Genomic DNA, 24,279 nt, shown 5'->3' with positions numbered 1-24,279 from the left:
AGGAAAATAAAGAGTCAATAGATTATAGGAAATAAACCAATAATTTCCAACTCATACTGATAAATATATATAGATCTGTATTCATGTAGTTATTCTGTTTGATATCACAATTTTCAGGAGTTTGCATATAAGTTATTTGGGTGTTCATTACATAAAAAATTTGGTAAAACAGAAATCTTCCTGAATAATATCATGGTGCCTTTAAAAAAATAGTTTATATCAGAAAATTGACACATTTGTCATGAAATAGTTGATGAATGGACTAGTGTAAAAACCAGAAATACTGTTAATGTATCTTCATTAAGGGTATTCTGTTTGAAATTTCAAAGTTGGCATAGTTTCCTGTGAAACTGAAAATGCTACAAGAAATAATTTTCATCCGATCAATCCGAATTGTGATACCATTCGAACGATCAAAATTCCAACCTGGTATAGGCACTTTTCATTTATGAATATTGACGGTTCTGAACTGTTCAACATCTTTCAATCATCAATTCAAAAATAAGCACCAATTCGAAATGTTATTTCTCATTTATCATTATATCCGTCATCCAGTTGGAAATTGTTTTTTCACGAAATTGATCGTTGTGATTTCACACATGTTTTAGATGAATATTCAGTTCTCACAGTGCGAATTCAATACAGAATATAACTGAAGTAATTTTCATCTTTCGGAATGAATAATTAAATGATATAGGTAAAATACTTTGTCTAATTTCCACTTAATGTATTGATATTAATGAATGAACATTTCAATGTAAATTTCAATCATTTTTCCAGTGATATCTTCAAAGAAAGAAATCAATTACAAAAAGAATAATAACCAATTATTCAGAAAAAAAATGTGATTCGTAAAAATATAACAGCACCGTCTGTTGGTGGATCATGAATGCTTGGTTGTTTTAGGATTTGGTTTCAACTTTTTCATTGATCTTTATAACAAATTATTCAAGTGACTTGTTATTATAGAAACTTCTAGATTTCCTGAAAATAAGGCCAATTAAATCGTTGACAAAAAGTTTTGTGAAATGCATAATTAATCAATCTTACCGATCTGACCGATTTTTGTCGATCAAATGATAAAAAGAAGCGAAATGGAGAACATAAAATAATTTTAGTTGAAAAAGTTCAAATTTTGTTTTTTTTTTCTGAAAACGGCACTATATCTATTGAATAGTAATGGCGAACACATAATATCTAACAGTTGATTAAATGAAGTCACTCATTGAAGTGATAGAGGGACTTAGGTATTTCTGATTTTTTGTTAAGGTTAGCTAAACTGTTTTCCTTTTTAAAATAACCTATAGGTGCTTTATATTTAAATGAAATGAAATGTGATACCCTAACTCAAGTGAAATTCAATATTTCTCACTTCAACGACACACCACTCAGGGCCCATATTGATAGTAAAAATGCAAAAACGTTTCTTTGGAAATCCCTTCTCTTATTCTCAGATGAAAATGATCGTTATTTAAACATTTTATTGAAAGATTCCGATAGTAAAAACCCATTTATATCCCGTCCAAACAAAGATTTCGACGTTTTAGTATTCAGTAGCCCTATTTCCCGGTCAGCGCTATTCCAGAAATTCACGAAATCGCACTCAATGATTCGGAACACTCGTAAACCGGAACGAAGTTCTTGAATCAGCACTTTTGTACATCACACTTTGAATATTCGACATAAGACTGGTGGAGAATATATAGGAATGTTATTTCTAGAGTATTCGTAATTGATATTCAGAAAAAGTAAGGCACTCATTTTCTTACATTTTTTTAATACTATTATATTCAAATCAAGTTATTTTCCTATGTTTTCTATGCATTTGGTAAACTCTCATTGAGCTCAACATTCAAATTGGAATTTCTGAAAAACATCACACATAGCCACATTATCTTATATTTTATGAATAGTCCAAAAGGAATAATAATAATAATAAGCAAGCAAGAGTCCAAACAGGGTGGGTCACTTTCAGAAGGAGTGTATTTCAGGGTGATTCCCTCAGTCCCCTTCTCTTCTGCATCTCACTATTGCCATTATCCGTTGCGCTCAGAAATACTCGAGGGTATAACTGTGGCACCCCCGGAAACCGGAGGCACAAGGTCACCCATCTGTTTTATATGGATGATCTTAAACTTTATGCATCTGGAGAGAAGGATCTCCATGAGTCCTTCAGGGTGGTGGAAGAGTACACGCATGCTATCTGTATGAAATTCGGGATAGACAAATGTGCAATGATCCATCTCAAAAGAGGACGATGCGGGGATTACGGACAGGATGTGCAACTCGTAGATGGAAGCATCTTACATCATCTGGATGCCGGAGAGACGTATACTTACCTCGAGGTGGAACAACGCCACTCACAAGAGGTAACAGCAGTGAAGAACTCTCTCCGCGGCAAGTATCAGCATAAACTTCGACAGATCTGGTCATCGGAACTGTTGGGGAAGAACAAAGTTGCTGCAACAAATATGCTTGCCGTTCCAATTTTACTCTTCTCGTTTGGAGTAGTGAAGTGGACTCGGGAAGAGCTGTATCAACTCTAGGTAAAGACCCGAAAAATGATGCATCTCTATAGGAGTTTGCATCCCAAATTGTCCGTTCCACGGTTGTACTTCCCCCGACAACAGGGAGGCCGTAGACATTGGAGTTTGGAGTGTCTACATGACAGAATGGTACTGGATACATCCTGTAAAGTCGTCAGGAGTTCGGATCCCCTTCTCTGCATGGTCCGTGACCATGAGAGAGCAGGAATTGGAGCATTTCTCCTTAGGACAGCTGCCCGAGCAGCTGATGAACTCGGTATAGCTTTCGACTCTGAACGAGGTGGCCACAACTCTGTCACCGAGTTGGAACCCGTTCAGCAAAAAGCTCAGATAAAAGCCGCAGAGATCACCGTACTTCTGCGGAGACACAAGGATAAGCCAATGCATGGGGTCTTCCTCAATAACATTGGAGACCTTGGCTTATCAAAGCGCCTGACGTTTGCTTTTCTCAGGTTGAGTGGGCTGAAGTCGGAAACTGAGAGGTTCATCATGGCTTGCCAGGATGGTGTCTTGAACACCTTAGTCTACCGCAGTCGCGTGATGGGTATAGAGGTTCCTGGCACAAGGTGCAGGGCCTTTCGCGAGAAATCGTTATCACTGAATGGATAGATCTCAGTTCGAATTGAAGATGAAGATTAGTGAAGGAAATATAAATAAATATTTTTTTAAACATGGAAAATGCTAAATTAATAATTATCAGGTCAAACTCCATATGAAGGGTGGGAAAAATGTATAGAATTTCAAAAATGAAAATAGAACTTACTATCTATTGAGAAATCTGATGATACGTGTCCGGAGAATCGATAACGAGGGTTTTTTTCAACTCTGGTGGTATTTTATTCATACATTTGGTAATGAAAAAGTAAATCAAATCAAAATATACTTTATTGTCTGAAGAACATAATTTTTATTGACAAAGTCGTTTACAAAATAAAAGAACAAAACAATTCAACAATCACCTTTAGATATATATCGATATGATAAATAGTAACATAGAAAAACTGATAGTAATTATAATTGTTATACGATAAACGCACATTTGAGTCAAAGGAAATTTGATACATTATCCTCGTACTGGTCAACAAAATATAAAATACAAGTACATGAAAATAATAAAAATTATCACATTATTTATATATATATATATATATATATATATATATATATATATATATATATATATATATAAACACATTAACAACAACATGTGCAATTATACAACATGTACATGAAATATTGAAATTGTCACAATAAAAAATTGTAAATATGAAATGAAGTTCAATATAAATATAAATAATGTATAACTATCACTGAAACACATTCAATAATGATGTATAACGAAGTCGAATTTCACACATTAAAATTTCATACAGTAGAATTCATCTAATGAGTAGAAAGCATTCGTCAGTAGAAGTTTTTTTGCGGTACTTCTGAATTGTTTTTTGCTATCTAAAATTTTAATATCATTTGGTAGGTGATTGAATAATTTTTCACCATTATAAAATATGGAATTTTTCATATGTTGGAATTGGTAAGGTTATATTTAGTGCTTGTCTTGTATTGTATTGAGACCTCTTATGAGTTTCGTTTTTAAATTTGCTATGCATGAGATATACTGATTCTAAGATAAAAATACAAGATAGTGTTGAAATTTTATGTTTTATAAAGAGTGGCTTGCAAGAATTCCGGAATTTAGCTATGCACATATACCTTACTGCTCGTTTTTGCAAGACAAAAATCATATTGAAAACATATTGCCTACATGATCCCCAAAAACAGATTCCATATCTCAGATGTGAATCGATTAATGCGTTATACACACTTTTTGCCATATCTACACCAAGTTCCCATGAAATGGTTCTTACTGCGAAACATCCTGATGCCAATTTTCTTCTGTGTTTTTCAATGTGACTTTCGAATTTCAATTTATCATCTATATATAAACCCAGAAATGTTGTTTCCGACATATAACTGATCACCTGATTTCCTATATGAAGTTCTTGAAGATTACATTTGAAAGTTAGGATGTTAGTTTTTGGTATATTGAAAGACAACCTATTAGCATTACACCAATCTTTAACTTTACTAATATCACTCTCAATCGTTTGATGCAATTGTGTGCCATTTTCATCATGCCAAAGTATCATAGTTTCATCTGCAAATTGAGTGAACTCTCCGGAAATATTCATTGAGGCTAGATCATTTATATAGACTAAGAAAAGGGTGGGTCCCAGAACTGATCCTTGAGATACCCTCCATTTATTTTCTAATTTTTGTGATAAGTTGCCTTGAAGATATACGCTTTGCGTCCGTCCGAATAAATAAGACTCAAACCACTGGATTACTACATCTCTAAACCCATATTTCTCTAATTTTAGCAACAGAATTTTGTGGTTAGCACAGTCGAAAGCCTTTGTCAGATCACAGAAATTGCTGCTGCAACTTCCCTATCATTGAGTTTTGAAGAAGGTTGAAAATTGCATCATTTGTTCCTTTCTCTCTTTGAAATCCGAATTGTGTAGAAATAATAGTGTTATGCTTATTCAGAAAGGCCATTATTCTGTAAACGTCTGTAAAATTATGTGTGAAACACGTCGAATGTTAATATTATGTATATCAGAGAGAAATGTTATGCTATTGCACAAATAGGGGAGTTTTAGTATTTTTCTTGTAAAAGAAGCAGGCAGAATGAAGGAATCTTCCATCACTCATATTAAGCCAGTTGTTTGTTTTCAAAGAGTATGAAATCCTATAGTACTTTTTGATACCATATTAGATTAACTTCAAGCAACTATTTTGGAGCTTTCGAATTCGTTTGATATTAATGGAGTTTATACAAGGAGAGTAAAGAACATCGCAGTAATTCAACCTGGATAACACTAAAGAGTTACATAGTAAACGTTCAATTCTTTATTAAATAACTGTTTATTTTGATGAATCAGTTTGAGATTACAGTATGCTTTGTGTAGACTTGGGGGCTGATATGATGAGAAAATCTCATATCTAGATCAACACACAAACTCAGATTTTCCATTTTATTAAAAAGTGTTATAAATCACCCCCTCTAATCTGAATGCTATCAAAGTTTTTCGTGATGAATTATTTTCTTGCATTCTTTCTAGAGAAAACGATTGCAACAGTTTCTAGAGAAAACGATTGCAACAGTTTTACTCAAATTCATTATTAGGCAATGATTAATGGAATATTGCTCAAGATTATATGGATCAAAATTCACCAATCCTGAGAGTATTATTCAGGTTTTAATGACAAATATAATTGTATATCATCAGCATATTAGTGCTGCGTGTATCATAGGAAGGATTTAGGAAAATTGCAAGTATATAGACTGGAGAGGAGGAACCCCAATACTGACCCTTGTGGTACTGCCTGTGTGAAAGTGATTGACAATGTTTCATGATAAATTTCATGAGTTCAGACTTCCATTGTCTGATATCATATAAAATGATTTGAAGTCCTGAAAGAACCAATACAAATAAAAAATTTAAATACGAATAGCTGAAAATAACAATTATATTAAGCAAAAAAACCCTGAAGTGGTGATGACTAAACTAATTCCTCCGAGAGATGACTATTTTATGGGTCATTCGAATATTTTCACTTATCTCCTCTTTCCTCTTTCTGCCTCACCGGTTTAGCGGGGATGACGTTTGGCGTGAGTTAGCCATTCTTTGCTTGATTATGAGTTTCCATATGTTGCGATTCTCAACGCTAGCTTGGCAGTCCGCGTTTGGTGGCCTGGATTTGGTGGCATGGAGTGCAAGCACTGGATGTGACGGCTTTTTTCCTTGCGAGCCTCTTGCTGCCTTTCAGCCAAAATCTGTTCTATCATAGCTTCGAAGGAAACATTCCATTGAGCCGATGTCCTGGAATTCAAAAGGAATGATGATACAAGTGTGCCGTCGTTAGCAAATCAATATATTGGATTCTTGGTTGTTTCCAATAAGTCGTTGATATACGACACATTGGAAAAAACCAAGAATCCAAAATATTGCTCTGCTGTCGACAGCAAACTCCATATTGATTAAAAAAAAAGTATTGGTCTATATTTATGTTATTTCTCAAATTCACTTAGTTTAATTCCACTTGTAATGAAACATAGTATTTAAATAATATAGACATGAAATTTGTCATGCACAAGTTACTCTTTTGAAGGTGTTCGGATGAGATGGAATTTTGTGGGAAAGATAATAAAGAAGACAGCTCTGACTGATTGATATTTAGTCATGGATCTTTCCAATTTCATAACAAAATGGCACAAACACGTTTCCATTCATATGAAATTTCTGAGATAATTATTTATTATATCAATAACAAATGTCAGAATACATATGTCAGAATTTATCAAATAATATAATCGTCTATAATAGTGTTCTGATGAATAACTGGCAATATAATTCAGTGAAAAAATTGTTGACAGGTATTCCTTACAAAGGACTATCTAGGGTTATTCCGACCAGAGGGTAGATTTCTGTTTGAAAATATGTTGTTTCTTCAACCGTTAGGAATGATAACAAGTCGAAACTTGTTGCGAACTAAGCATTAACGAGTTCTCAAATTTCAACGTATGATTCATAGCATGGGTTGGACAATACACGGTAAAAATCGATCTATATATATTTTCATTTCATTTGCAAATTGTGTGGAGTGGAACAGAACAGAGTTTCTTCCGATGAAATTGCCCCCTACCTTGAGTTCTGGAAAGGCGGTGATATATTATGGTATATTATCATACAACACGGTGATTTTATTCGATAAAGTAATGTGTAACCGAAATGAAGTAAACAGAAATATCAACGAAACTGTGGACAGAACCTTAGTTGATCATAGTATTCAAACTAAATACTTTCCTGCTAAATCTCTATAGAATAAACAATTACACATCGATCCTGAAGCTTACCAGCTCAGTTATCTTCTACAGGAATAATTTATAGGAAAATAACGCCAGATTTACTTTTTACCTCAGCCTGTACGAATTCATTAATACGATTCCAACAAAAACAAAGGCGCTATGTAGGTTACTAAGACATGACAAAATTGTAAATTATTCGAAAACATCCTGCCCTGCCTGAAGGATGCAAATTACACCGCTGGCACGATATCTTGCAATTAAACCCTTGTTTTTATTATATAAGAGAGGAATGTTAAGTGGTCTTCATAAGAAGCAAAAACTTGTTTCTTCATATAAAATAAGCTCAAATGTTTTATACCTTGGTACGTTACAAATAAAATAGAAAGTAGACAAAAAAATTAAATATATATCTGAAATGTACAATAGAATACAACTATTCTCAATAACTACTGAATTATCACATTTTATGTATCTCCAAGAGGTAGTTATTATGGATTATCTATATATTATAACCTTCAACTTAGACTATGTTCTATGTTCTATGAGACAAATTATCTGAATATGTGATTTACAGATGGTCAGAAGTTTCTGGGAAGTAAAATGAAATTTGATGTGGAAAAAACCCAATTTTTGGGCTTTTTGCTTTGGTCAAATTTGTAAAATTTGAACTGCTGGTCGTTACTACTAGTATCTATAATGATTGAGAGACTTAGGTTTGAATAGTACTGAATTATATAATCAATACATTTCACAAAATAAGATTGTTATCCTGGAACCTTCGTGGGGTCTTAGCTATTGAAGTCAATTCTACTACTTGCTTCCGCTTCGAGAAATTGTTAAAAATACCACATCTAAACAATTACAACTATATATGTGAAATATAAATAGGGTTAATTTGAAAGGGTTATATTTTTAGGAGTGACTAATTTTTGGGAAAGAAAGTTTTTGGCTTTCTACTACTCTATCTCAATACAGAAAAAAGTGGCAATCTTCCAAAGAAATGAAGGAACCAATCAATATTAAAAGAAGTAGCTGTATATAGAAGTGTAGATCAGGGGTTTCCAACCGGTGGTACGCGTACCACCAGTGGTACGCGGGAATGTTTCAGGTGGTACGCGTGAGTGATGTGAGCAACATGCTGTTAATAGCAAACACGACTCAGCTCACGGGTCGCTAGAAAAACGAAATACCCATAACCCAGTGAACGACTTGACATCTTTGTTTTTCTAGTACATTGGAATTTATAATTCCTAGGTAATGAAAAAATAAAACACTTTAGGAATTTTACCTAGGAATCCCCAGATAGTACAAGCCGTGTTAAGAGAAAAGGCAGCCAAAGAAATTTAAAAAATACCACTGTCAAATAACACAGTAAAAAGACGAATTGACGACATGTCTAATAATATTGACGAACAACTGTGGCTTTAAAACTTCAAGAATGCACTTATTCTGCACTTCAAGTTGACGAAAGCACTGATGTTACAAACATGGCGCAGCTACTTGTTTTCGTGCGATTTGATTTTAATGAAGAGGTGATAGAAGAGTTTTTTTTTCTACAAACCACTTTGATCAAATACTACAGCGGAACTTATTTTTAAGGTAATCGATGAATATATGCTCAAAGTAGGCATTCCCTGGTCCAAGTCTATTGGCTTGTGTACAGATGGGGCAAAAACTATTTCAGGAAAATTGACAGGGCTAGCAGCAAAAAAGAAAGGAGTTGCTCCTGAATGCAGAAGTACGCATTGTGTCATCCATCGGGAAGCATTAGCTGCTGAAGGTATGCCGGAAAATCTTAACTCCGTTCTAGCAGATTTGTTACGAGTTACTTGTGTGAGAATGGATTTTCTGTACTCTTGTACATAAAAAATAAATATAGAAGCAGAATAAGTGTTGAAGAGTGAAGATAAGTTCCATTTCTCCTAATGTTGATATTTTAATCACAGGCAAACAATAACAAGTTTCGCACCAAAGACTATAATTTTTTTCTGACTCTTTAATAATCTTTTATTTGTATGTTTTTAGACCTATGGGTAATAAATAAAACTGTAAATTAATACCATTTTAATCTTTTTATTTCCATTTTATTATGAGCATGTTATAAATAAATGAATATCTAACCAATAAATATGAAGTTTTCTCAGGAATTTAATTAAAAAAGCCTTTGAACACTTTTAGAAGAGTAAATATGTAAACGAAGTGAGTGATACTTCATTTAGTTTGAATTTGCCGCGTAATAACTTTGATGTATAGTTCATCTGTGAACTCTTTGGAATCTATGGTTCTGTGGGTCACATGTCTCCATGTGATGAATATGTAGGTTAGTTATGTTAAAGAAGATATTGCAATTTAAACAATTAATAGGAACTGGTGAAGCTAAAGCTTTAAATGTTGTTTCTCTTTTCAGGTTAGTTTGAGATTAATTAATGTTGAAGAATGTTTTGTTGAAAATGTAAAAACTGGTTTATGTAATAAAATCCTCCTCTCTTTTCAGAGCAACTCAATTTTGGTTATACTTTTACTGTTCCACAGTATATCCAAGGATTATTATAAAACCCATTATAAATATAATACGTTTATTGAAATATTTAGGTCTGGTGGTACGACAATATATGTCAATTGGTACGCAGGTGCAAAAAGGTTGGGAACCCCTGGTGTAGATCATGCAAAGAAGTAACTTTCAGACACAAATCTGGAAGAAAAAGCCTTCTTGAAACAGCTAATTTCATATAAACATTAAATTACATGAAAGAAAAATTCTTTCGAAACAAATTCTTTTATATGAACACTGATACAGATTACACTTTTTTCTACTCAGTTTGTATTCCAAACATTCGTTATGAAATTAAATCAGGGTTTTTACACTATATACTAAATGAATATAAAAATTTCACTTACATGGAACACTGTCATGTTCACTGGTATACATCGATGTTTCACCGCAAGACACTTGCCAGTACCAATCTGGATTATTGTCGGAAGTCAAACTTGTGGTACGTCAGTTATGCTGCTGATGAATCAGAGGATAATCCGTTAATCTATACAAACAAAAGGCAATATGGAATAAAGTTGGACAATAACTGAAAAAATCTTTTAACAAACAATAAATAGAAAGATTTTGGATGGACAGAAACCAAACTTAGTGCGAGAAAAGATCAAATTCCAAATTCACGCAGTGAATGTAAAAATCTTGGAAATTTGTGTTATACACAATACATTCGAAATATATAGGATGAAAGTGAATGCCAAATCATTTTGGCGATTTGTTAATGATGAAACACTGCGATCTACCAAACTGGATGCACTTGCAAAACCGACATGAAAATACTTTGGAAAAAATAGTTTTAACTGTGAAAGATAGTTTGAAGTTAGTCATCTCGAAATAAGGTTATTGAGATTTTCGACGAAGTTAACAATTCAACAATAGAGTTTTCTTCACGATCGGATGGTGTTCCAGCAATTTCTAAAACTAAAACGAAATATATGAACACATTAGTAAATCCACTTGCTACTATTTCAAATTTGCCTTCAAATTGTGGAATTTTTCCCAAATCTGAGAAGCAAAGCTTCTCGTAGATAATTTTTAAAGCAGGAAATATAATATAATAGGTTATGAAGCCTCTTGCAATCAGTAAGAAACTTCAAAACAATTTGATTCCTTGGTGACTAGACAAATGACCTGGGAGTGGAAAGAGCATACAATACCACAAGAGCAGGATTTCTTTCATATAAATTGACTGTCTCAAACCTATTTGTTCATGAGAATTGGCTGATTGAACAAATGACTTCGGAAAGCGAATAACAGGTTGACTCTGTCTATACGGAATTATATAAAGTCTTTGGAAGTGCAAGCCGTTTTGCTTATTGCCAAATTGTCCTCTGAAGATTTTCAGGAAACATTGCTGTAATGATTGAAGGATTTGGTTTATCACAGGCATACATTATGGTTCATTCTTTTCTGATTCATTTATTAATGATACTGATATGTATATAACGAATAATAGGTTATTTGTATTTGCCAATGATATCAAAATATTTATCAGTTATCTGCACAAATGATGTTTCACTTCTTCAGAAGGTTTCAATCAAATCATATTAATGGGGTGTTATTAATGTAATAATGAATAATTATATGGATCTCAATGTAGCTGAATGTTACTGCCAATCCTTTTTCAGAACAACGCGTCCAGTTATTAATCGCATCAATAATGTTTACCTTAATAGAACATCAGATAGAAAAGACCTAGGAACCATATTTCTTGAATCGTAACTGAGTATATTACAGCCAGAACATTTAAAATATTAAGATTCATTAGTAGAGCCTGTAAAACTTTGATTTAAATGCTCTCAAGTAGAAACGATGATATCTCTCCCAACGAAGACGCCGTTTCCTCAAGTTGCCATACTTGTTCATTTGCTAGATCTCTGTAGGAGTTCAATTATCTGAAACCTCTATTCTGGAACTCATAAAAGACACATGAAAGCTGTACAGAATACATTTTTGAGGCTTCGTGCATTTGAGATGGAGATTACTCATATATACATTGTGAACGTTAACCCCTCTTTCAAGGTTAACGTTTACTGTCATTTTTAGTACTTTTTGATAGAAATGATAATAGTGTTGCATTACTCGTCGCCGAGATGGCGCTACCAACTTTTTTTCCCAAATAGGAAGGGGAGTTTTGTGATAACTCATTTGATAGGTATTTTACATCTATCGTCTACCCATATATTTATTTTTATTTTCGGAAATCGGATCAGACGTACCTGAGTAATAAGCTGTTTCATATTAGTATCAAGGATTTGAAAACGAACAATATATATCGTCATTTTCAGAAAAAAGTATTTTAAACTCCAGTAGATGTTCGAATCGGCCATTATTTACTGATTTGGATACTTGATTTGAAAATTCCTTCGGGTTTGACAATTTTTCAAAAGAGCCTACTAGATCAACTGATATGAACCTTCTATATGTTTTTGGAGGAAAACGTGACATCTGAAGTGTATGATACTATGATACACAACCGCATTTCATTTCAGAATATGTAGAAAAACTATATATCAAACATTGGCATTTTGTGAACAACATGAAACACTGTAAATTCACATAACAATTTGTTAATATTGTTATATATACATACATATATATATATATATATATATATATATATATATATATATATATATATATATATATATGTATATATATATATATAACTGAGATGTAAATAGTCGAATACTAAAAATGTAAAAATAAAAAAAATGTCTCCTCATTGGAAATGAAACGCAACTCACTTTCGAACAACTTTATTGACAATGAAATAAGATAAATGAGATGATTCTGAATATAAATAAATATTTTTCACATTATATAATTGACATTTCATGAATATATTTATAAAATTATACAAATTATAAAATAGTAATAATAAAAATGAAAACCTAATTTCATCAGTTCGGACTATTGTCTAATATAATATAAATTGATTTGAAATTCCTGAAAAATATTAAAAAGATTAACCAAAAATAACAATATAATTTGAACAAAAAAAACTGAAATTACAAAGAAATAACATAAATCCAAACAACAACCAAAAAATAAAAATTGAAATGATAATAAAAACTGAAAATTAAAGATTAATAGTAACAAAAAATGAAAAATAAAAATTAAAAGATTCCAAACCAAGTTATGTTACGACGTTTCGATTGTTAGTATCCACAATCGTCTTCGGGTGACAACCGGACTCATTCCTCTGAGATCCGACTATTTATAGGCCATTTGAGTGCTTTCACCTATCCCCTCTTCTCTCTCTCCGCTTCATTGGTTTTAGCGGAAGATGACCGTTTGGTGGGAGTTTGTCGTTTTTCGATTGATTAAAGGTTTTCATATATCACGTATCTCTACGCTAGCTTGACTAAATGCGTTGTTGGACAACTTAAACGCGGCTTCTTTGAATTTTCTCCTAAATCAGTGCTCCTCTTTGTGGATGATTTCAGCTTGAGCCCACTTGATATTATGTTGATGAGCCCAAACATGCTCTGCTATTCCGGATTTGCTGGTTTCTCCTCGCTGTGTGTGTTTCTTGTGCTCAGCAATGCGAACTCTCAATGGCCTCTTAGTTTTACCGATGTATGATTCTCCGCACTCGCAGGGTATCCGGTTAATGCAATTCTTGGAATCGCAGTCCGCGTTTGGTGGCTTGGTTTTTGTGAGGCTGTTACGGATATTGTTCCCAGATCTGAAGCAGGTCCTGATGTTATACTTGGACCCAATCCTTCGTATCCTTTCCGATAATCCTCTGATGTAGGGAAGTGCAAGTACTGGTTGTGGAGGCTTCTCTTCTTTGTGGAGCTCTTGCTGTCTTCTATCTAAAGCCTGTTTTTTGTAATTTTCAGTTTTTTCTGGTTCAAATAAAATTGTTATTTTCGGTTAATCTTTTTATTATTTTTCAGGAATTTCAAATCAATTTATATTATATTAGACAATGGAAGTCCGAACTGATGAAATACACCACGAAACATTGCCAACCACCTTCAAACATGAAAACCTAATGTTGCATTTTCAAGTTGCGTAAGTGTATTTTTTACCAAGATCACATTTCTTATATTCATCATAAACAATAATTTTCAGTAGACACGATTTTCGCTCCTCAATAATTTGAGTCAGATAAACACAATGTGGTTCTTCTTAGTTTTAATGTGGTTCCTGTGGTTACTTCAAACCTAAGTCATTTCATTTAGATTCCAGGACATCGGCTACAGAGGCACATCTTAATCGGTAGCAGAAAGTTGCATATCAGGTACCACTCTGAGAGCGCCTTAAAGATTTTTCTGTAGTGTCTGTGTTTTGTCCTTAAAAAAGTAATATATCGGAAAGTGCATTCAAAAGTTTTTGGGCAGACATGTGAAACGTATATCTTTCTAATTGCGATATAGATAAGTGAATATTATTGAAAGTTATATTTGCTTATGATATATTGGAACTTTATGCCAATAATTAAAATAACTCGTGGTTTTGATATTTGTGTTCCCATCGACTCCCTACATATTTTTTTATCTCCAAAAAAACTAACGCCTTCAAATATAAACTAAAATGCCAAGTGGTCTACATAATCAATACACTACAACAGAATTTATACTTGAATATACAAAACTTGATTGTTAATAAATAAGTGTACATACTGTTATGTGAACGAGTCAGAATATCTGTTCTGTTTAAATCTGTTTTTCCGTTAACCAGCTGTCGCAACCCTACGAACGACAACTTTCAAAAGTCGAAACTTGGGCGTGCTAAGGACTAATGAGGTCTTATCTTTTAACGTGTGGATCCTAACACGGGTTGGACGATAGCAAGTGAAAATCGATCGTTCAGCCTGGGGCTTGAACCAGCAACCAACACGGCGGTCAATTTGAAGTGAGTGAACAAAGCACCCACGTCGAACCGACCGGCTACCATGTCTATATTTTTAGTGGACATTACTTTTTTCGTGATGAATCGAATCGTGAGAAGGTGATATATGAAATGTAATAATACTTCTTACATACATAAATGAATACATAATGAATTGTTTTAACTCATAATTTACCATATTGAATATGCGTAGTTTGTAAATTATTCACTGTGAAAATACAATAATTTTCAGTAAAAAATGAAGTAAGATCGGCTGCGTTTTGAAAAATACTCAAATAAGAACGATAACTTTGTAGCCGTGCTCAACTTTCATTATTTTTCTATTTTTATGTACTTAAACCCTGTATATAAATAATTCATACTATTAGTGATTGAGTATTGTTTTCTGTTGACAAGGCCCTCATATATCTTTCCATTCATATAATTTTGAATGCGAATCAATGTCTGCATTATTACTTTCGTTACATTCACCTTTAATTTGACATATGTACCCGCACCACATCAACGTAACGATGATCTAAGCTGGTATCATTAAGTGGTCAAGTATAATCCAGAGAAATGATTAAATTCAATCGAAAGGAAAATATGTTTTGGACTCTCACATTGAAAAAACGGCACTCTTACAGTTCAATTTTTCATAATATCGAAGTTTACTATACGGGATGTGTTGAAGCAAAATTCAAATCCAGATGGCGTCACATTGCTCTGAATGGAATGTAATTAAAGGTTGCTTCTTCATCTCCTTAAGACGACAACTTGGTTGGTGGAACGAACGTTGAGAAGAGTATTGCATTTCCGGTGTTTGAGAAAAGTTCTTGTTTTGGAATTGTCTCCTTGAATAAAATAGATAAATTGGGTGAATTAAGTTGCCTCTCTGCCTTTCCCCGCTTCATAATTATACATTACAATATCAAAGATATCAAGAATAGGCTGGAATATAATAACGGAGTAGGTAATTAATCTCATTAAAAATTATACGAAACTTAACTATTTGTATCTCTATATGAATAATTCACTAATTACTTCAACATTAAAAATTTCAGTTGGAAAGGGTAATTATATTGTTGAATGTTATATTGTTATATTTAGAGATGTAAAGAACGAAAGTGCCACACACATGTTTTTCTCTGTGGAAAATAAGTCCTAGACTGAATTCGCTTGAATATAATAACAGAGGTCGATGTATTCCATATAGGGCGGAAATGAATAGTCCTCCCTCATTTCACCTTTGAACGGGACAAGGTTCGACAAAATTTAGGTACAAAGTACCTACTGTCATCGTGACATGAGTAGATTTAACTCATCGGTGACATAAAGTCATAGTTTCGTAGCACACTTGTCTCGTCCTTCGATTTGGATTCCAGTACATCGGTTACGGTTTCACAAAAACACAGGCATCGGTTTTCTCCAAGAAGATAAATGTCCCCAACCGGATATAATAATGTCAGATCAGACAATTCCGCTTTCTGCTTCGATAAGTTTGTTGGGGGTTAAAATAGACACCAATATGTCTTGGCACAATCATGTTGCTGGAATTGCAAAGGCTGCTTCTCAAAAGTTTGAAACACTGTTCCGAACCAGAAAACTGTAAACACCTCAACAACTTTTGATGCTTTATAAAGCTCAAATCAGACCTTCTTTGGAGTATTGTTCTCATGTATGGAGCTCTGACCCGCAAACATACCCTGAAGTTGCTGGATTTCATCCAGAAAAGAGCCATCCGCCTGATTGGAGACTCGAACATCACGTGCAACCTTGATAGCCCGAAACATCGAAGAAAGATGGGAGATTTGTCTTTTTTTATAGGTACTTTCACGGGAGGTGTTCAAGTGACTTGGCACATTTGATTCTACCAAGAGCGGTACATATCAGAAATACGCGACGCGAATGTGGCTGCTCATCGTTTTGGGGATCAACTCAGTACACTTCGAACTTCACTGTTTAAGAACTCTCTCGTCTGGAGAACTCCAGCGATTCAAATCCAATCGCTACTTTCCCACAGGCACCGCTCCGAGAGCACCTTAAGGATTTTTCTGTAGTCCTTGTGTTTTGTCCTTAAGAAAAAAAAATGAATGAATTGAGTGTTTCATCTTGTGATGTTATCCAGATTGGTACCGAAGTGAAGTGAAGACAAGTGTCTCATTCCGAAGCTTCGATATCTGTCATTTAGGATGACAGTGTTTTATGGAAATGAAATTTTATCTCTTCCATATACTATATTGTGTAGCATTCTTGTGAATGATATCTGATTCAATTCCATAACCGATGGTTGGAGGGAAAAGTGTTTTCTGTATGTTCATATTTCGAAAATACTCTTTCTTTCGTGTAATTCAATGTTTATTAAAGTAGTTGTTTCTAGAGGGCTTTTTTATCCGGTTTGTATTTGATAGTTACTTCTATGCATGAACTACACATCTTTGTGAAGAGTTTACATCGAAATTAATTGCTTTATTCCTTCCTTCGGGAGTTTCCAACATTTTTTTATAAAGATGGAGAAGTAGAAAGCGAAAACATTTCTTATCCGAAGACAATTTGCATCACTCGCCACCAAGAGAGCGCGCTTAACGTTTCTTTCAAACCTACTGACTGACTGACGACACTTTTTAATTTTTGGAAATCATATCTGTCCTTGGCGAGTAATTAGCAGTTTTATATTCGTTTCGAAAACCTACAAACAAACGATAATTTCATGAAAAATGTATACTGCATTTCATTTCAATAAGTCTTCAAAATGTTTACCATTTATTTCTCTACAATAAAGAATCTTGTTTACAAATTCACTTCTTACATCACGGAATATTTGTGGGGTAATTTCGTCAGGAGCTACTGTTATTCTACCTATGAGCTGTGGACTGCGGTTGTGTAACGTATACTTCAGATCTCACGAACCCCTACATAAATATCTAACGACGTCATGCCAAGTGATCTAATGGGCCATTTTAAGGAATCACGTTTGCTTTTTCATCAATTTGGATAATTGATATCAAGCCACTTTTCAACCAGCCAGTTTCAATTAAGACGAACCTCCCCTTGCTGTAACACAATATCGGTGGAGTTTGTTAATTTTCCAAACCGCTAGATAGGCAGACGCCATCCATTAGAAGAGCCAACTATATCACCTGATTTAACGCTTTTAGATGTTTTTGAGGTTTTAAGAGACTTCTGAAGTGGGTGATACACATCCGCAGTTCTTTTCAGAGCTTGTAGATAGAAAAAGGCGTACTTTCAACAAAATCACCCTAGGAACATTTTATATCGCAAGAAGAAAATTTGTAAATATTCATCATTATTGTCGTGAAGTTAATGGGAACATGTATTGGAATAAACTGGAGTGTTTCGTAAACATGTTTTCTTGAAATTATGATATGCCAATGTGGCTGAAGCCAATGTGGAATTGGCTGCGGTGGTAGTGCGCCCGACTCACGATCGGATGATCGTGGGTTCGAAACCTGCCTCGACCAGATATTTTTCTCGAGAGAATTTACCTGGTTGAAGCTGGGATGATTCTACAACCGTGTTAGGAATCACACGTTAAAAGATAAGACCTCGTTAGTCCTTAGCTCGCATAAGTTTATCAACTTCTGAGAGTTGTACGTATGGGGGCGACAGCTGATTAACGGAAAAACAGATTTAAACAGATTTAACCAGATGTATCAGTGATCCTCTCAGGAAGTACTGAAAATGGTAAGTTTCATACGTAAATTTTGTATGACCTTGATATCTTGTCCCATTCAAAAGTTGAAAGTTTGAGATTACATTCTCCGCACTGTATAAAGTACACCGTTACATAACGAAGATCACTTCCCATAATTCCCACAAATGTTATTAATAATTTGCTCACGCATTCTAACTGTATTATAAGAAAAATAAAAAATCATTATTATTATGAAGTTCATAAATTGCCCTATCAATAAGAATTTATTGGATAAAAGATATGGAAATTTGTTAAATGAGATGTTCAATCTATGTAGAAGGTTATGAGAACATATTAGGCTTTAACGACCGGAGTTAGGGCTAGAGAGAAGAAAATTTGGGCTGGTAGACCGTTGATGAAACTTCTTTTTCGTAGTCAACGCATATATTACTGAATATGTCTGCCGAAGTAACGGTTACAACGTTTGGTTCTATATTCAATTCGACCACGACCTACAAGCTTTGGATTTTGTTCCCTCTAATAGTCAAGAGTTATGTTGAGAAGTTCGTAGGCTAACTTGGAAAAAAAAATTCATAAAATTCGATTATTCAATATGGTTGCCTTTCGATACCATTTTTATAGTACGATTTGTCTTTAGTCTCGAAAGAAGCCTCAGTTTCGAAAATGTGCTTTTCATTGGCCCTAAATTTCTTTTCAGCGAGCATTCTCTTGAGGTCCGAGAACAGGGAAAGTCGCTGGGGGCCAAATCTGGAGAATACGGTGGATGCAGAAGCAATTCGAAGCCCAATTCATGCAATTTTGCCATCGTTTTCATTGATTTATGACACGGTGCATTTTCTTGATGAAACAGTACTTTTCATCTTCAAATGGGCCGTTTTTCGCGATTTCGTCCTTTAAACGATCCAATAACGCTGTATAATAGTCGCTGTCCATGGTTTTACTCTTTTCAAGATAGTCGATGGATATTATACCATGCGCATCTCAAAATACTACCATAACCTTTCCAGCTGACTGTTACGTCTTTGGTGTAGAATGATGGAGGCATGATTTATCCATTGTCACATATCAACGCATAAATTCAGGTTATTTGTAGAGGAACAGCTTCGAACACTGCTCAGAATCATCAATTCGTTGTTGTTTTTGATCGATTATGAGCTCGCGTGGCACCTACTTTGAACAGAGCTTTCGCATACCCAAATATTCATACACTATACGTCCCACACGTTTCCTTGATGTTTGTTTGAAGGTGGTTGACAATGTTTCGTGGTGCATTTCATTGGTTCGGACTTCCATTGTGTAATATGCAACATTATCAGCCCCAATCAACATGGTTTCATGAAAGGACATTCAACCATCACTAATCTTGTAACAATCACTCAATGTATTGCGGAGGGTATTGATTGTCAGTCTCAGGCTGATGTCATCTACACTGATTTTTCTAAAGCGTTCGACAGACTTGACCATAGTATCCTGCTCAACAAGCTTTCGACTTTTGGGTTATCCAATGACTTAATTACTCTCTTCAAATCGTATTTTGACAACCGTAAGCAGTACGTCCAACTCAATGGCCTCAAGTCTGTTGAATATGTAGCCACATCTGATGTACTACAAGGATCAAACCTAGGACCCCTCCTGTTCAACATGTTCATTGATGATATCGGACCTGAGATTGATGTCCGTTTCCTTTTATACGCAGATGACTTGAAACTCTATCACAATATAACATGCTCTAATAATTGCGAACGTCTCGCCATGAATTTAAATCATGTTGCTACATGGTGTCGGAAGAATAATCTATCTCTCAACATATCTAAATGTAATGTAATGTCTTACTCACTAAAAACGAATTTGACATTACACAACTACGTCATAAACAATCAAGTTCTGGTGTTACTTTTGATTCATTCCTATCTTTAGTTCGACCTAGGCTGGAGTATGCATCTGTTGTATGGAGTCCCTACTATCAGGTTCATATAAATCAACTAGAAGCCCTACAGAGGCGCTTCCTGAAATATATGTCTTTTTAACTTGAAGGCACGTATCCTACTGAAGGAATACCCTATTATGAATGGCTTGAAACTCAAAATTTTTGTAGTCTCGAGGTAAGGCGTAAATATTATTCATTTCCTTTTTTATTCAAGGTCATAACCAATATCATCATCTGTTCTCAATCGTTACATATGCTGAATTTTTGGGTTCCTAGATGGTCATCTAAGGATAGTGTCACATTTTATCTCAACACTCCTCCTACAAATATAATAAAAAAACTCCAATTCATACCATGTGCGATACCTCTACTTCTGCATTTTACCTCATTCAAACTCAGCAAACCACTTCTCAACGGATGATTTTCCTGTTGCAAAGTCCGAATAATGTTTATCAAGCCATGCCTTGGCTCCAACGGAGTATTTAATTTTCGCGAAAAAGCAATGCTTTATTTACACACGAAATTCCTTTTCATCTATTTTCACTAATTAAAAAAATTGCTCCACTCAAAATGTTGTATCCCACAAGCTAGTAGTCCGACATCTGTTATATTTATACACGTGACTTTTGAACGTTAGGGTTAACTAAACATCATATGGATTCGATACTTGTAGCGCCATCTGTGTATTAGCCTACGAACTTTTCAGTTCACCTGGTAGATATAATAATTTTTTTAATCGAATGTGCTCCCTAAAGAATGGAACATAAGATTTCCGGGAGTGTATTCCCTTTCATTTGTGATATTTTGTCAATTAACTATCACTTATAAATTCACATGATACAAACAAAATGTATTGAGTGAAAATAAGACGAAACTGATGAGAAAGGGCAGCCGCGGGGCACGTGTGATCTCCACCCACGTCGAATTATCGGAGAGATCTCAGGAATTTTTTAATGTCGCTATTATTGAGACCAGCACTGGCACAACACATTGTCTTGGCCGCAGACCGTGCCTTCATCATGTTTCTTTTGTTTCTGTTACACCGACTTATACCCACATATTATATTCAGGGTGATTACCTAAAAAGTTCATTCCAAGAGGTCGCATAACGAAACAATGAAAAGATGATTTAAAACGTCATGATGTTTCTGAAAGTTCAAACGTTGTTTCACGAAAAAAACATTTATTTTTACTATGAAAAGTAAATATTATGGTGATAAAAGGAAAATGAAGTATGCATTATCTACTTACACACTTGTAATGATATTTTGTCAGAAACGACATTGCATATTGCACAACCTATTTCTTCAGTAGATAATCTGAACTTAGTCAGTGCTCACTCCAATCTTTTCCTCGAGTTCCTGCCTCTGGCCAACGAGAAGTGAGAATAGCTCCTGCGAGGAAACTTACGCAAGCAAATCTGCCAAACGTGATCCAAAATCGGCCACAGGATCAGATATTAGAATTTTATTGAAAATATGTATTATATCATTGTATTATTGTAATATTATTTATATTGAAAGGGATATATTTTTAGAAGTGATTAATTTTTGGGAAAGACAATTCTTTGCTTTCTACTACTCCATCTTTATACAGAAAAAATGTGGGAAACTTCCAAAGAAAGGAAGAAATCAATCTATTTTATAAGAAGTAACTCTATACATAGATGTGTAGATTATGCAAAGAAGTAGGTAAATTTCAAACACAAACTGGAAGAAAAGCTCTCTTGAGACAACACTGAATTATACGACAGAAAAATTCTTTCGAAACAAATACATTTATGTGAACACTGAATTATACAGAAAACACTTTTCTTTACTCAGTTTGTATTCTTAACATTCGTTATAGAATTGAATCACATATCATCCACAGGATTCCTACACAATATACTAGATAAAAGGTAAAAATTTCACTTTTCTACCTTTCATTTAGTATATTGAAAAAAGTGGAATTTTTACTTTTAGTATATTGTGCAGGAATCCTGTGAATGATATCTGATTCATTTCCATAACGGATATATGGAATTCAAACTGAGTAAAGAGAAGTGTTTTTTGTATATTTCAGTGTTCCAATGAAAGTATTTGTATCGAGAGAATTTTTCTTTGATGTAATTCTATGTTTATATGAAAGTAGCTGTTTCAGAAGGACTTTTTCTTCCAGTTCGTGTCTGAATTTTAATTCATTGTATAGAGTTACTTTTTTTTAAATTGATTGCTTTTATATTTTCTTTTAAAGATTCCCAATTTTTTTTGCATCAAGTTGGAGTAGTAGAAAGCCAAAAACTTTCTTTCCCAGTAATATTATTGATTACATATTCACCTTATACGTTAGATTGTTAAATTTCTTTCAGCGTGAGATTAGTAATTCCTATTTTAGTCGAATTATAGGTCGAATTATAGGTCGAAAGACCTATAAATAGTCAGATCTCTGAGGAATAAGTCCAGTTATTACTCGAAGACGATTGTAGATACTAACAATCGAAACGTCGTGAAGTAACTTGGCTTGGAGCCTTTCAATTTTTTATATTCATTTCTTGTTAATAATTTTTAATTTTCATCTCAATTTTTGGATTTTTTGATTATATGATTATCATTTTTCAGCTAATCATTTTAAATTTTTATAGATTTTTTCAGGGATTTCAAACCAATTTATATCATATTAGACAATGGAAGTCCGAATTAATGAAATATACCAATATTATACACTATATCAAAACTATTCAGAAAGAAATATAATTGAAAATATAAAAAAGTATGTGAAATGAGCAAATAATCATGTTAGTTAGAGAAGCTGCAGTAGCACAGCTGGTATTCTATAAACTATACCAAAAACTATTAATTTTTTTCACTGTCACTAGTTTGTTAAAGTAGTAGAATAATACAAATATGTTTGGAAGAGATTTGGTTCCAGTTCAACAATTGTTTGTTGAACAACAACACGAAGGCACAGCAATGACAAACCCATTATCTTCTCTCGCAGCTGATTTGTGCATCACCAGATTCGAACTGGAAGTAAAAGAGAAGTTAGATTAATTCCCACGAACTTGTATCCGATTTGTAGATGATAAATTAGTGATTTTAGACACAAATGAAAGTAAAGCTGTTGACATTATCACAATTGTTAATAATAGATCTCCAAATATTAAGTTTACACCTACAGAGTGATCAAATAACATAGAGCCGTTATCAGGAACTAATTATTTGAACTATTTAAGAAAATTTCGAAAAATAACTTCAACCCAAGTCAATACATTTGCAGTATAAATATAAAAAATACATAATTTGAATTTATATAAGACAATAGTTGAAACCCAATGTTCTATTGTCTTCTGACCGCATTTGTTGTTGATTCTGACGATGTCGACTTACGCTCCTCCTTGAATGGTGAGGTGGATATCCTTGAAACAGCTATCCTCTGGCAGAAATACTCTTGTATGAAGGATTTCCTGAGATTGCTAGGTAAATCTATGTCAGCAGTACTGCCAGGCAAGAGATCTACTGGTGTTTTTAGCAGCTATATGCATATCACGATAGAGTTCACTTCAACGATAAACAGCATACTAGGTCTTAGTATTGATCTTCTTCCACGATGTAAGTATTTACAAGAAATATGGGACCAGGGTATTAGGCCAGGATGATGAATTGATTGATTAACTGGATCCAACCAATCGTCTAATTACAATAAAGCTATCTGGCTTCATATAGATAATTAAACAGAGCTGAGATTAAATTCACTTGAATAATTAAATTCAGATATTCTACCAAAGGAAATTATTGTTATGATTTTTTTTTATATCTCCAGGTCAGAAAAAGAAGGAAAATCACTTAAATTGCAAAATGACACAAAACTAATTTTAGAATTTTGCTGAAA

The 24,279-nt window shown here is 33.9% G+C and overlaps 1 protein-coding gene across 1 annotated transcript in view; it reads left to right on the top strand.

Moving 5' to 3' along the window:
* The window catches only part of Sp8 (Sp-like zinc finger transcription factor), a 306,521-nt gene that overhangs the window by 19,371 nt on the left and 262,871 nt on the right, over positions 1-24,279 (top strand). The window lies entirely within an intron of this gene.

Source organism: Leptinotarsa decemlineata, unplaced genomic scaffold (assembly GCF_025532065.1).
Source record: "Leptinotarsa decemlineata unplaced genomic scaffold, Ldec_3_MD MMD2_tig00000090_RagTag_RagTag, whole genome shotgun sequence".
Taxonomy (NCBI): domain Eukaryota; kingdom Metazoa; phylum Arthropoda; class Insecta; order Coleoptera; family Chrysomelidae; genus Leptinotarsa; species Leptinotarsa decemlineata.
The sequence above is the reverse complement of the archived record's forward strand: the minus strand, read 5'-3'. Positions and strand labels throughout refer to the sequence as shown.